Below are 14,397 nucleotides of genomic sequence, written 5' to 3'. Positions count from 1 at the left end.
CTTTGAAGATATCAATATGTAATACAACAAGCGTTGTTAATTTCCTACCACTTTGTTTGTAACTCCGTATTGTCTGTACTGTTCTTTTGCTGTTTTGTAAAAGGTTGTCTGTCTGTTAATGTTTTCCTCCTTTAAAAAAAAAAAAAAAGACAGTGCATACATCTTCAGAATGGAGAATTTCCATGGTGAAGGGAAACTTCCCTGTTCTGTGTCACACTTTGGATGCTGGGAAGTAATAGGAAAGTGACCCCCCATCTTAAAATTGAACAAAGCTGGTTGAGCCACATGATCACAGTGGAGCGGTTTCAAGGACAATTCAACGAACAATCTCACAGCCAGGCAGCCTTCTCCTTATCCAGAGGAGTTGGGCTATGAGCTTCCTAGGCTTTTGCGGAAGCGAGGCTGTCATACAAAAGGCTAAGAATGAGCCAGTGGAAATATTCTTGACTCAGTGGTGGCTGTACGGGCTGGGTCACCCATTTCACTTACAGTAGATTTTCACACATTTGGGTTCCACTCATCCCTTGTTCCTTCTCTTTCCTATTGTTTCTTAATGTATGTTTCAAAGTGATTGAATGAATGTAGGAGTCAAGTGACTTCATTTCACCCAAGTGCCTCTCTCTTCTGTAATCTGTGTAATACTGAGACCTAGTAGTGTATTGGAAACTTTATCCCTCTCAATTTCCCACTGCAATATAGGTTCACAAAATGGGGTTCAGCACCATAGGTTCCAACAGTACAGAAATGATACAACTAATAAGATATGGAAGAGTAGGTAACAGAAAGGAGAATAAACCCACAATGTGTCATCTGTAATAGCAGTGAGCCAGACTCCTCCCAAACTGTCCAATCAGATAGTAGAATTTCAGCATATATAAGTGCCTTTTGAGAAAGTTCATACTGTGAAATTTGGTACAACTAGCTATTTTTATTGTTGGTCTATCTGAACAAAAACAAAATAGGTTACTAAGTGAAAGAAGGAATAGGGGTAACATTTAAACCCCTAAGTATTAAAATAATCAGAAAACTCTTTTCTGAATTAGAAGGATTTAAAATAAAAATAATAAACAAAGCACATAACATGATGAAAGACTAAAATATATATATTAGGGTGAGGATGTAGCTCAGTGGTACAGTACCTGCCTAATATGTGTGAGGCCCGGAGTTCCATCCTCAGTATCACAAAATATATGTCAATGACCAGTGTATGTAACATTAAATAAAACAACTAGGAAAAATATCTGTTATACAAATTGGATTAATTTACATAACAGGAAACATTTTGAGTTTGGGCCAAAAAGGAAAACTCAATTCTGTTCTAAGAGGCATAGTACAAAAACCATAGAATTTAAAAGAAAACAAAAAACCATATAATTCAGAATAAAACAAAATGTTGTACATACATATTCCAGGAAAATACAAATAAAGGGAAAGCCGATGCTTAAGTTTTATAAATCAAGGTGTGATTCAGAGAAATAATAGCACTGAGTAAACACATTATTTTAAAAACCATGATTCATACAATGAAGGCATAAGAGTATTGAATATCATCCATCAAGTGATGTGATAAATTTTAGGTAGCAACATTTATAGAATTTTAAAAACTTATAAATTCCTAGTCCTGTTCTCTTTATCCAAATAGGTAAAGTAAATAAAAATAAGTAGTTATATAGAAGTTATAAAAAAAGAATAAAGTAGATCATAGGTTAGAGATAGCCAACTCTCTACCATGATAATAAATTAAGGAACTTATTTTCAAGTAATATTATTTGTAATATTTCAACACATAATATTAATGTAAATTAGACTTATGTCAGTTTTATGATTGTGTCTAGATGTACTCCCAAAGCCTCATGCAGTCATAGGTGGGGCTTTTTCAGTGATGGCTGAATCTGGTGTGTGATTGATTCACGGTGCAATGCTAGCATTAAGAGTGCTATGATTAGGGGTGGATGGTTATTAAATTAGTCTACTTACTGGTTTGGTACTGCCCTAATCCAAGTAGCCTGTAGCCAGTGTATGGGGCAGAAAGAGGCTTGTCTCCCCCCTTCCTTGCTTTGCTGCCTTCTGTCCACCATGAACTGTTTCTCCTCTGCGATGCCCCTTTGCCATACCAACCTGCACTGGAGCCAGTTGATTTTGGACTGAAACCTCTACAAACTATGAGTTAAATAATCCTTTCCTCCTTTAACTTTGGCTGTTAGGTTTGTATCAACAAGGAGAAAGTAACTAAGATGGTTGTTTAGGTCAGGAGATAAAGGGACAAAGTAAAGAGGCCTGTGTAAACTAAAGGCCATGGCCTGGGTAAACTAAAAGAGGCTCAGAAAATTGGAGCACAAAGAAGAAAGGCCCTTCTTCCTTTCTTTTTCTTCTTTCCCTCATCCCAGTTGTTCCTTCCTTTGAGCAATTTCTTTCCCTTTCATATCATCTATGGTATGTTTGGGGCTTTATTTACTCTTTCAAGTTCCTACACCAGGAAGACAATGTGATGTTTACACATATGAGTCTGATTTATTCACTTGAGTATGGTCTGTATGCATCAATTTACCTACAAAAGAAAGAAAGCAGGAAGGATATATATATATTGGATAGCTGGGATAACTGTGCTGCTAATGTCTGATGGTATATTGAAAGGAACAGTTAATGCTTATGATTTTTTATATTTTGACCAATTTTGCCTGCTTATATCTGGGAATCTGAGGTATGCTGGTTATAATTAAAAGGTTAAGCTTACTACATCTAAAAATAAAGTTAAGAGGTTAGAGGGTGTCTGTTTTACTTTTCTCTCATTGCTGAGATAAAATACCCAATGCCCAAAATTAAGGAAGGAAAGGTTTATTTAGCTCACAGTCTGTGGAGGTTTCAGTCCCGTACTCAGCTGGCTCTAAGGCAGAGTGGCACATGGCAGAGGGCAACAGTTCATGGCAGCAGAAGGTAGCAAAAGCAGTAAAAGCAAAAATGGAGGGGATCAGGCAGAAAGAGCAAATTTCTTTCCTTCCCTTATACTGTATGTAAACTACCCATCCCAGGACTGGTGTAGCACTTACTCCCATAATTCTAGCATTGGACCATGGATCAATCATAAACTCTAGGATCACACCCCATGACTACATGAGGATTTGGGGGGAATCCAGACACAAACATAACATTCCAGCCCTGGCCCCTCAAAGACTCATGTACATCCCTTTGTGCAAAAGACATTCTAGTTCATCTCTAAAAGTTGCCAGAGTCCTAACAGTTTCAGCATTGCTGAAGAGTCCAAGTCCCAAGTCTTCTCCAAGATGTAAGGCAAACTCTTAGCTGTGAGCCCCTGTACAAGTGGAAAGTTAAACACTGACAACATTTAATGGCACAAGATAAGCAGTACCATTCCAAAAGGTACAAACAGGGGAATACAAAGCATTGGAACCAAAGCAAGTCCAACATCCAGCAGGGCTAACATTAAGTACTATAGTTCCATGTGGAACATCTGACGCAATCTGCAATAAATTGTGAGCTCCATGTGGCTCCACCTCCATGGCACTTCTGGTGGCTGTAGCTCCCATGGCTTCTCTCTTGGGCCTGCTTTGCTCCCTCCTTGCAGCTTTCCTCGGACAATCCACGTACCTGGCTTTTCCAAACTTCTGAGGTCTCCAGTGCACTTTTTGCTTCTCGTTCACAGCTTCACACACTGCCCTCTCAGGGGCACACTGCCTGGCCTCCCAGGCCCTCTGAAATTGAGGTGGAATCCTTTTTAACCTCAGAACTCTTGTATTCTGTATGCACCTACATTAGCATGGCAAAAGAAATTTCAAGGCAGTTGAATGTTTGGAAAGTTGCATGGCTATTGTTGGGGGCTTTTAGCCAGATTTATGTTGAGTATCAAGATACATACATAGTATCATACATACTATGCATGTAACACCAGGGCCACATGGAGATACCAAAGTCTGCTGTTACCTGGAGCAGTAGCCAAGGTTTCCTTTCTCTTGGCCATAGAGTTCAAGTGCCTGGCTTGCTGGACACTCTGAATCCAATTCTGAGGAAAAAATTCTGTATGCCACTGCTGGTCTGGCACATGGGACTCTGCAGCTTTCTCCTCAAAGCAAAGTCTTTCAGCATTGCAGGTGTGAGGCTGCAAAGGGTGGAGACTTGCTGCTTCTTGTGATGCCCTCAGGCCATCTTTTCTACTCTCCTGTTCCTTCTCAGCAATGGCGATCTCCTCAGCTCTATCTTTGCAGTCCACAGCTTTACTGGAGTTTCCTTTCTGGCCAAACTTACAGCATTTTGAATCATCCTACCGGGCTCTTTGTTCTTGATACTCAACATAAATCTGGCTAAAAGCCCCCAACAATAACCATGCAACTTTCCAAACATTCAACTGTCTTGAAATTTCTTTTGCCATACTAATTAGTCCACTGCCCTTAATCTCAGTCTTAGGCAAAGCCTCTGGACATGAGCAAAATGCAGGCAGACTTTCTGCCAAGCCATAACATACATCATCAGGAGTCCAACAACCAGTGCAGTCCTTCTTCCCAGCAGAAACCTCCTAAACCAGGTCTTTACAGGCAGGATTTCTAGCAGCCTTCTGGTCTTCTGAGCTCTGACCAGAATCTCCCATAGAGAACACCTGAAAGTGTTCTAGCACTTCTCCTTCAGGAGACATCTCCAAACCTTTCCAAATACTTCCCACAAACCCTTTCCAAAGGCTCTTGAACCACATGGTTAGATATAGTCACAGCAATGGCCCCACTTCTCTGGTACAAAATTCTGTCTTGGTTACTTTTCTCTCATTGCTGAGCAAAATATCCAACACCTAAAGTGAAGGAAGGAAAGGTTTATTTAGCTCATAATTTGTGAAGCTTTCAGTCCATACTTGGCTGGCTCCAAGGCAGGGTGGCACATGGCAGAGGGTAACAGTTCATGACAGCAGGGCAGAAGACAGCAAAACCAACAAGAGCAAAAAGGAAGGAGCAGCAAGAGCAGGCCTCGTTCCATCACTTACATTGTATGCAGGCTTCCCATCCCAGGGCAGATGTAGCACTCACAGCTATAATCCCAGCATTGGACCATGGATCAATCATAAACTCTAGAAGCACTCCCCATGACTGCATGAGGCTTTGGGGAACATCCAGATATAAACCGTAACAGATGGAGAAAACCATCTTGATATGAAAATACCTTAATGTAGCCTGAAAAATGGAATTATGTCTAAAGGTGTAGTTCAGTGGTTGAGTTCTTGATTACATGTTCTAGGCCCTATGTTTAATCCCCAGTATCCCCTCAAAAGTAGATATAATAAGATATAATAAGATAATATTCTTTCTTGTTAAAATAATAAACCAAACATAATTGCAAAATTTGGAAAAATTTTTTTCATCTAAAATATGAAAATAATGCAGCGAGTTATAGTTGGGTCAATTGGAGTCAGTAGAAAATAAAAATGGATAATGGACTTCTGGAAAATGACAGTACTAAAAAATCACTTAACCAATCTAGGAGAAAAGTTAAAACAGCTTTTAATATGCATAAAAATATCCTCAAGCTTTTAATATGCATAAATCAAATATCCACAGCTTTTAATATGCATAAAAATAAACAAAAAATAAACTAAGCAATTAACTCTGAGTGTATAATAAAGTAACTGAAAGCAGTAAGAACAATTATTGAAAACTAAAGAAGAAATTAATCAGTAATGGTACCAAAAGAAGTGAAACTTATAAACAAAAAGCAGATATCTGAAGAACAAAACAATAAAAATTCATGTCATCAACAAACCTGTTATGGTTTGCATCCAGATGTCCCCTCAAAGCTTCATGCACTTTAAATGGGGCTTTTTTGGAGATAGCTGAATCTAGAGTTTGTGACTGATTCCACGCTGGGATTCAGGGTGCTGGGATTAAGGCTGAGTGATTGTTAGGTCAGTCCACTGAGTGGCCTGGCACTGCTCTAATTCCAGCAGTCTGGATAAAAGATAAAGGGCAGCAAGAGGTTTCTGTCCTTCCTCCTCCCTCATTGCTTTTGCTGTCTTCTGCCAGCCATGAATTGCTCTCTGTGAAGTCACTCTGCCTTGGAGCCAGCTGATTATGGACTGAAACCTCTACAAACAGTGAGCCGAAATAACCTTTCCTCTTTTAACTTGTTGGTGTTGGGTATTTTGTCTCAGCAATGAGCAAAGTAACTAAGGCAAACCGTAATCATTACAAAGGAGATAAAAACCTCAAGTTCACAAAAGAAAAAATGGCATAACTTTAATAATCACAGGAGAAGAAATTTTTTAAAAAATCATAAAGCTATTTTGTAAAACTGTCCTAACAAATTTGAGTTTCTGGATTAGCAAGAATGATTTTCTAGGGAAATATAATTTAATAAACCAGACTCTGGAAGGAATAAAAGGACATACTTGTTTTTGTAGAAAGTAAAATGAAAATTGTTGAAGGCTTGTATTCCAATCCTGAGATAAATATGGACCAAGACAAAAATCCCAGGAGAAATCTTACCTAATATTTGAAAGGCACATAACTTCAAAGCTATTTAAAATAATTTCAGAGCTTTAGAAAAGGAAATTTTTCAATGTGTTAAAAAGACAAATTTATTAAGTATTTACAATAATGAAAATTATACCAATATTAAGACTATCATCACAAAAATCTTTTTTAAAAAAGTTAACAAAATTCAATGGAACAATTAGGCATTATGATCCTGCATGTTTTACTTCAGGAGTGCTACAAGCATTCATTGTCATAAAATCCCTTACCACAATTCAATGATTGTGTTGGTTTAGGGGTTACTTTTGCAAGAGAGAACAATCTAATATAGGATACATTTTTTACAAGATTATTTCTAATAGTCACTCAAAGAATGATATACAAACAGAGTGCAGGAAATCTGTCCACACACTAAAACCAAGAAAACTAGCCAAGGGCCTGGATCCCATGGAAATGTCCTGCATGAGTCCAGCTGAATGCCTAGAGCTCATAACAATGCCTCCCATGAGTCCACCTAGAGGCCTAGAGCCCATGACAATATCTCATGCAGGCGTATTTCACAGACCTATGCTGGAAAGGCCCAAAGGTCAGTGGTGGAATCTAGGAAGTCTATGCCAGTTGGACGAAGGATCTGTGCTCGCAGGCTGAGGGTCTGTACTGGAGCCAGGATGGCCGAGTTCCCATCAGGGAAGCCAAAGCAGCAAGCTTCTGCAGGATACTGGCAGTGTACCATCTGCCCCTCCAGAGGCAGGAAGTGATGCTCAGAGTGAGGACCAGAGCTCCCCCAAAGTGGACAAAAGCCATTCTCAGTGCCAATGAGGTCCTGAGCTCCTTGAAGGATGAAAACAGCCAAATTCATCAGGAAAGCCAGCATGACAAGCTCCTCCAACAGAACCAACAGAAACAACAGCTCCTTACACCTTCCACCAGCTCCCAACAGCCTTTTTCTGCTCCCAATAGCCTAACTTCTCCTTCTCCAGTTCTACCTCCTATGCTGCTGGCAACAATCCCCAGGTGGGCCTCCCACACCCAGAACCATGCTTACTTAGTTCAACTGGGGGTTATAAGCTGACCACCAGTTGTCAATCCACTACAATGATATGACATTTTTAATTAAAAATATCCTCATATGATGAACTCCATAGGTGCTGAAGGTGTTTGCATAATTTAACCTTTATTTGAAGAGTTATGAACTAACAAATATTTCGCATGTTATTTTAATGTCAAAATCAACATGTTCTTTAAATATCTGTTATGAACAAGATAAGACTGCAACTTTCATTACTACTGTCTAACATTCTGCTGATAGTAATAGTCAATGAAATTCAAAGTACAGATAAGAAGTTGCAGAAATATAACAATTGGAAAAGAATACGTAAGAGCACCTTTATTTATAGATCATATCATTGTTAAAAGTCCAAAGACATCACACAAAATGTATTAGAAGCAAAAGGTAATTCATTAGGGTGGCGGCACATAAATCTCTATACAAAAATCAATCACTTTCAAATATACAAATAGCTAATTAGAATATATTAGTACAGAGCTTTCTAGGGCACAGGTACTTCCAAGAAAACTTGTCATGGGAGGAACTGACCACTTTCCAGTCCTCTGGTCAATTTGGAGATGGAGATGGAGCAGAGTTTAGTGCGCCTCCATCAATTCCAGGGATTTCTTAATATGACTATTTTTTTTAAAAAAAAGTTCAAGCATTTCTTGCTCATTTCTGTACTGAAAGCAGTGAACTTAGGGTGGTTTTTGTATTTCTTTGTTTCTGCAGCACACGGGCTTGAATTTATGGCCTTGCCCTGGACCTGCACACTCAGTCAGTTATTATTTATTTATTTATTTATTTACTGGTTTATAGTAAAGGGAATTCAACCCAGAGCTTTTGAGACAAGCTACATTGCTTTTTTTTTTTTTTCTTTTTCTTTTTAAGTTTTGAGACAAGTTCTGGCTAAGGCACAAAATCGCTGGGTCCCAGCTTGCAATCCACCTGCCTCATTCTGCTGGACTGCTGTAACTGATGTGGGAGATACAGCGTGGCAAAGCTGGCTTGGGGAAATGAGCGGAACCTGTTAAGTATAAGACCCAGAGGCAATGCAAGAACCCCACATGTAGATCTTCTGTCAAGCTCTCATGAGATGTGGAAAGCATAAAAAAAGAAAGTGGCCATCAAGGAAAGCTGCTATCGTGTGCGAGTTTGTACGGTAGCCTGTGCCACATTTCTCAGACATAGCGTGTGTTTTCAATTTTGTGTTTACCCATTTCTTTCTCTTTGTTCAGCTCAGGTTCATTCTGCAGAGCTGGTTCTCCCATAACCATGTACCCCACACTTTTCCAATAAGGTTTTCAGCAAAATTATGGCTTGTCTCATCCAATTGTTAGTTTGAGGCAAGAAGAGCATGGGATACTTTGGACTGGTGAGCCATGTCTAAAGAACCCACCCTGTAGGTGATTTCTTACTGTGGTGCCAGTTTCTCTTTACTGACAAAAGGAGCCGATCCCCTTTGGTTGCTTAAGTCCTGAAGATGAGCTTTATGATCATAGAATTATTGGGGGATGTTTGGCTTTTAGTCATAAAACTGAGTTTCAGAATCAGACAAACAAACAAACAAACACCATATGGTCAATCTATTGATTCTCAAATGTACTCACCACAAAATAACACTTATACCACAGCAACATATTCTGGATCCCCTCAGACAGCAGATATACAGACTATAGTGACTCCATCCAATTAGTAGAGTTAGGCATGGGTTGAATATATGGCTTTTCTGGAAGCCGAGTAAGGCAAATGTTGCAAAACTTCAAATTTATCATTGATGCAGATGAAAAAGTTTAGTGATATGATAGAGAGAAAAATGATTTTACTTGTGAATCCAAATTATACAATATATCAAAAAATACTCCTCCCATCTACAGTACATCAGGAAGACAGGTTACAATGTAAATTAGCTTGTGACATTCCACTCTATTGTTTGAAACTCCCTTAAGTTCATAAACACTTCAAAACTCATTGCTTCCAAATGTTAATGGATGTAATGTGATTGCATTGCTTACTCTGAAAAAAAATATGGCTTGTTGGAAATATGCACTGTCTCATGAAGTTTCTTTTTAGAATTTTACAGAGATAAGTTAAAACGAAAGTGTTTAAGATATTTTTGGAAGTCTCTTTTGTTCCTATCCTAGTACAATCATAATTTGGGTACTGATTACTATCATTTGAGATCTTGAGTTCAACTGAGAATTTGAACACCATTGTTCCAACTTTTACCCAAGACTAACCATATCAACTATACCCCTGAATGAGAAAAAAAATTAAATGACTTTAACTTTCACATCCCTGAATAGCTATCCCTCAGTATTTGCAAGGGGTGGGCCCTTGGGCCCCTATACATAAGAAAATCTGAGGGTGGGGGCTGGGGATTTAGCTCAGCGGCAAAGTGCCTGCCTGGCAAGCGCAAGGTTGTGAGTTCGGTTCCCGGTACCGGAAAAAAACAAAAAAAAAAAAAAAAAAAAAAAAAAAAAAAGAAAATCTGAGGATGTCCTAGGCATTATATATAATGGCAGCATGTTTGTACAGAACCTACACACACCTTCCTGTATACTTTAAATCATCTTCAGATTACTTAAAATACCTAATACAATGAAACTGCTCTGTATGTAGTTATTACCCTTATTGTTTAGGAAGTAATAATGGGAAAAAGTCTGTACATTTTCAGTCTAGATACGATTTTTAAAGTATTTTCAGTCCACAGTTGGTTGAATCCATGGGTGCAGGACATGCTGATTGAACCCCTTGCTTGAGTTCATTTGCCTTCTGCCGCTGAGCAGTGTGCTCTGCTCCCCAGCCCCCAGAGGATGCCCCACCTGTCTGAATTGTCTGGGCAAAGACAAGTATTCCATTGGCTTCTCACTTAGAAATTCTGTCTTTCCAGGACTCTGTCTCCACCCTACCAGTACTGGGAGCTTCACAGTGTGGGGACCAGCTGAAGCCGGAGATAGATCACACGTACAGGGCTAAAGCACGGCCAGCCCTGAGGTCACAGAGTGCCCAAGGTGAGCCACGTGAATAAGCTATTCTGGCTCAGTTATTTTCACACACTCTATCTCCTACTAAGACCTTCAACTCCCATTTTGGTTACCATCTCCTGGGCATCCTGGGCCAACCTCTTTAACTTGCCCCAGCTCAGCTCTAACCCCATACTAATCTACCAGCATCATTGCCACAGGACTGAGCATCAGCTCCTTGAAAGATGGAAGCAACTCCTTCTGTGGGTCTGGGTCCATAATATAGCTGGACAGCGTGCTGTGGCACCCAGAGAGGCCCTTCGGCATTCTCTGGAAAGACATAAGCATATCCTCAGCCTTCTATGAACACTGGGCTGGGTCCCTTCCACTGTCCAGTATGAAGATCTTTCCAAAGGACCCTTCTTAGCATTTTTCCTTACCTGATTGAATTGTTTTTCTGCTACTGTAGTCCCATCCCTAGTAGAATTTTAAAAGTTAATACTATAGTGTGTGCCACCGAGTGAAGTCTATTACGAGGTGTGAATTTTGTAGGGAAGGATTCCCCATTTTGGTTTTGTAATTGAATTTTGAACATATGGTGAGCATGTTTAACAATCCCTTGATGTTAAGGGTTATGAGGAATTCTTGTGGTAAAGGAAATGTGAAAAGGTTTACAAACTATTTGGAAGGCAGCGTGGTATAATCCAGGTCATTGTCAGACTTAGATGCCCACAGGCAGCCAAGGGTACTAACAGCGTTCAAGCAATGAGTAGTGTCGTGCTGAGCCACTTTACCGGCTGTGGGCAGAAGCAAGAATAAACCCTGAGGAGGCGTCCGCTGAAACATGGACCCATCATAGAGAGCCAAACCCAGGAATGTGAGCAACATCCGCTTTGCAGAGATGATTAGGGTATAACCCTTGGGGATTAGCCCCCTTGGGGGAAGAGAGAAGATGCATTATGCATGATGAACACTGTTTAACAGTTTTTCAAGCCTGGTCTATGAAGGGTGGAAGTCTCAGCCTGTAATGCAGGAAGAACTTTTCCAAACTGAGAAAGTGGAAGTAGCCTCTTGTGGCACAGTGACATGGTCAGTTTTATTTTGGGCCATTGTGAAATAGAAGTCACAGCGAAACACTCCTCTAGTGGGGAAGGATCTTTTTGCCCCCCACAGCTCCTTCCTTATATAAGTGAGCAAAGCTGGAGGGTTTACCCTCCATGGGGTCAGGCATTGCTCCACCATCTCCCTTCTGTCAGGACTTTGTTTCTGATTTTTTTTGACATTTGGAGAGTTTACTCTGCTCTGAGTAGCAGCATAAGGTGTTTCACAGTGACAATATTTTCTATTTCTTAAGATGGATGAACTGTTCTGTATAGAGCCCACCGAGGGGGGAATGAGCTGCATTTACATTAATGTCCAGGAAAAGCAATTTTTTTCCCTATGATTAGTTTTCTTCAAAGTAATCCACACTGAATAGTATTCAGTGTGGACTCAGTGTGGATTACTTTTTCGTTATTCAAAAACATTTTTAACCTTTTTATTCTAAAGAGAATAAAAATAATGGAAAACGTTAGAAACAATGCAGAATTTAAAAAAAAAAAACAAGATGATAAGAATTTGACAATTGTTGTTATATTGCATACTGTTATCTTCAAAGTAGTTGTCCAGATTACCAGATATAAGCATGCAAAATTGGTGTAAAAAGTTAAGATTAACTGTTCCTTTCAATAAACCAAAAGAAATTAGTAGGACTTAGTTCTAAGATAGTGCTCTGAGCCAAACCCTCCACTGTCTCCTCAACAGGGATACAGTCACTGAGACACCCCCTGATCCATGTGCACAACAAAAAAGTGAATACAGAAATCAATAATACAACAAGTATGTGGATATTCATCTGTCACTCTAGTGAGCCTGGTTTTGCCCCATGTTTTACACTGGATCCTATCAATATTGAATATAGCAATACACCTCTCTTTCCCATGCTTCCCGTGAGCCTGTTTTGCTCTTTTGCTCCTTTGAGCCTGTTTTGCTCATATGCACACTCTGAGAGCTGTCCTCACTTGCTCTATGGTGAGTTTCCCCACACTCAGGTCCCTGTTTCAGGTGCCAGTTGCTGAGTTTGGCACAGCTCTTGAAACTCTAGTCGGGTGGGTGGTGGTGGAGGATCAAGAAAACTATGAGTCAAGATGCAGAAAGTTGAGGTCAGTTGGAGCCTCCTCTAGTAGTGAGAGAGAAAGAACTGCCCAGTAACTGCAGCACATTTATTTAACACTCTGGAGGTTATTGTCATTTGAAACCCCTCTGCCTAGCAACTTATTTGCTGGGCTTGCCTGGGGCACTTTGCATTCGTGGAGCTGGAAAAACTTTGTTCATGTGGCTCACCTTGGGCGCTTCACGTTCTTGGGGCTGGCCTCGTTTAGCCCCGTACATGTGATTGATCTCCAGATTCAGCCACTCCTCACACTGCAACACCTATGCAGAATGTCCACAGGTGGGTCTGCGGATATGGAGGAGGATTTGCTCCCCTTCTCTTTTAGATATCAAAACTGTCATCTTTAGATGACAAAGATAAAGTGTTTGTATGAGGCCAGTACTACAGGAGATCAACGGAAGACTTGTGTATGGCAGGCGGGGCTCCAGGAACTCTCAGATCTAAAAAGGAGCAAGATTTGTTTTAAGGAAACAACAACCCAATTTAAGGGAGATGAAAGTTGAATTCCATCAACTTATTCAGCAGGGAGATTAAATATTTTTGACTGTGATGTTTGGTAAAAACTAGGTAGGACGTGGGGGAGCTGGGGAGTTTACAGAGATGACACACGCAAAAAGACAGAATCCTTGCCTTTATGTAACCTATATTAAACAACAGGAGTTAGTGCAGCTTGACAAATAGATAACAGATAAATTGTGATTAAGTTTCTGTATATAACCTGAGTCAAGAGAGAAGAGGATTTATTCTGATTAGAAGAAACTCGGGAATTCCTGGAAAGAGTCAGTTAAAAATTTATTTATCACTTAATAAGTACAAGACAATGCACTAGGAACTCACTATTTGTGCTTCTTACTCTTCATTATCAGCTAGACTGGAGGGAGAGGGGGGCTCCTGAGAGATGAAGGGTGCTGTACTCTTGAGGAGTACATCTCTTAGGTCATGGGGGCACTGTACTCATCAGTACATTAATGTGCTGAGTGTTCTGTGAGGAGGTGGGGCCTAGTTCTCGGGTAAGATTTTGGGAGATGCAGCTTTCACGGCCACTCTTTCCCTATGTCCTACTTCCCAGCCACTATGAAGTGGAGAGCTTTGCTACCACCCGCTTCAGTCATGATGTTTCTCCTCGGAGCCTGGTGATCATTGACTGTGTCTTCTGAAGCCATGAGCCCAAGAAACCTCTTCTCTAAGTTGTATTAGGTATTCTGTCCAAGCAACAGGAAAGCTGATCATAACAGTACTTGATACATGATTCTTTCCTCACTAGTGGGATGTCATATTGGTGTTGCTATAATCATTTCACATTTGTTGAAACTTGAAACTCAGGCCCAGAGAAGTCAGGCATTTTCTCAAAATTACTCCACTATCAGGTGAATAAAGTTCTACCAGCATCTATGCTGAAGTTAGGGAAGGTTACTCTAGGCAGAAAAGCAGAGAGTGTGCACTAAGGGGTGTGTTCATGAACGTGCTCAAGGGATCATAAGCAAATGGGAAATTTTTCAAAGAGATGCACACGCACGGGAAAGCAGGATTCAGCAAGGTGGCAGAAGAGTTTGCAAGGTGGGATGGTTAGTTCTAAGTGTCAACTTGACTGGGTTACAGAATACTCAGAATTGGTAAAGTGTCTCTGGGTATGTCTGTGAGGGTCTTTCTAAAAGAAATTAACACTGAATTGGTGAACTGAACAAAGATCTACGTCTCTTAGTG

General features: G+C 40.2%; 1 pseudogene; it reads right to left on the bottom strand.

The window, feature by feature from the left end:
• Window positions 1-13,856, bottom strand: part of LOC102012875 — a 25,717-nt pseudogene extending 11,861 nt beyond the window's left edge.
• Window positions 13,857-14,397: the final 541 nt, after the last annotated feature.

The sequence above is a fragment of the Chinchilla lanigera genome, unplaced genomic scaffold, assembly GCF_000276665.1.
Source record: "Chinchilla lanigera isolate Chin_1 unplaced genomic scaffold, ChiLan1.0 scaffold00096, whole genome shotgun sequence".
In the NCBI taxonomy this organism is placed as follows: Eukaryota; Metazoa; Chordata; class Mammalia; order Rodentia; family Chinchillidae; genus Chinchilla; species Chinchilla lanigera.
The sequence above is the reverse complement of the archived record's forward strand: the minus strand, read 5'-3'. Positions and strand labels throughout refer to the sequence as shown.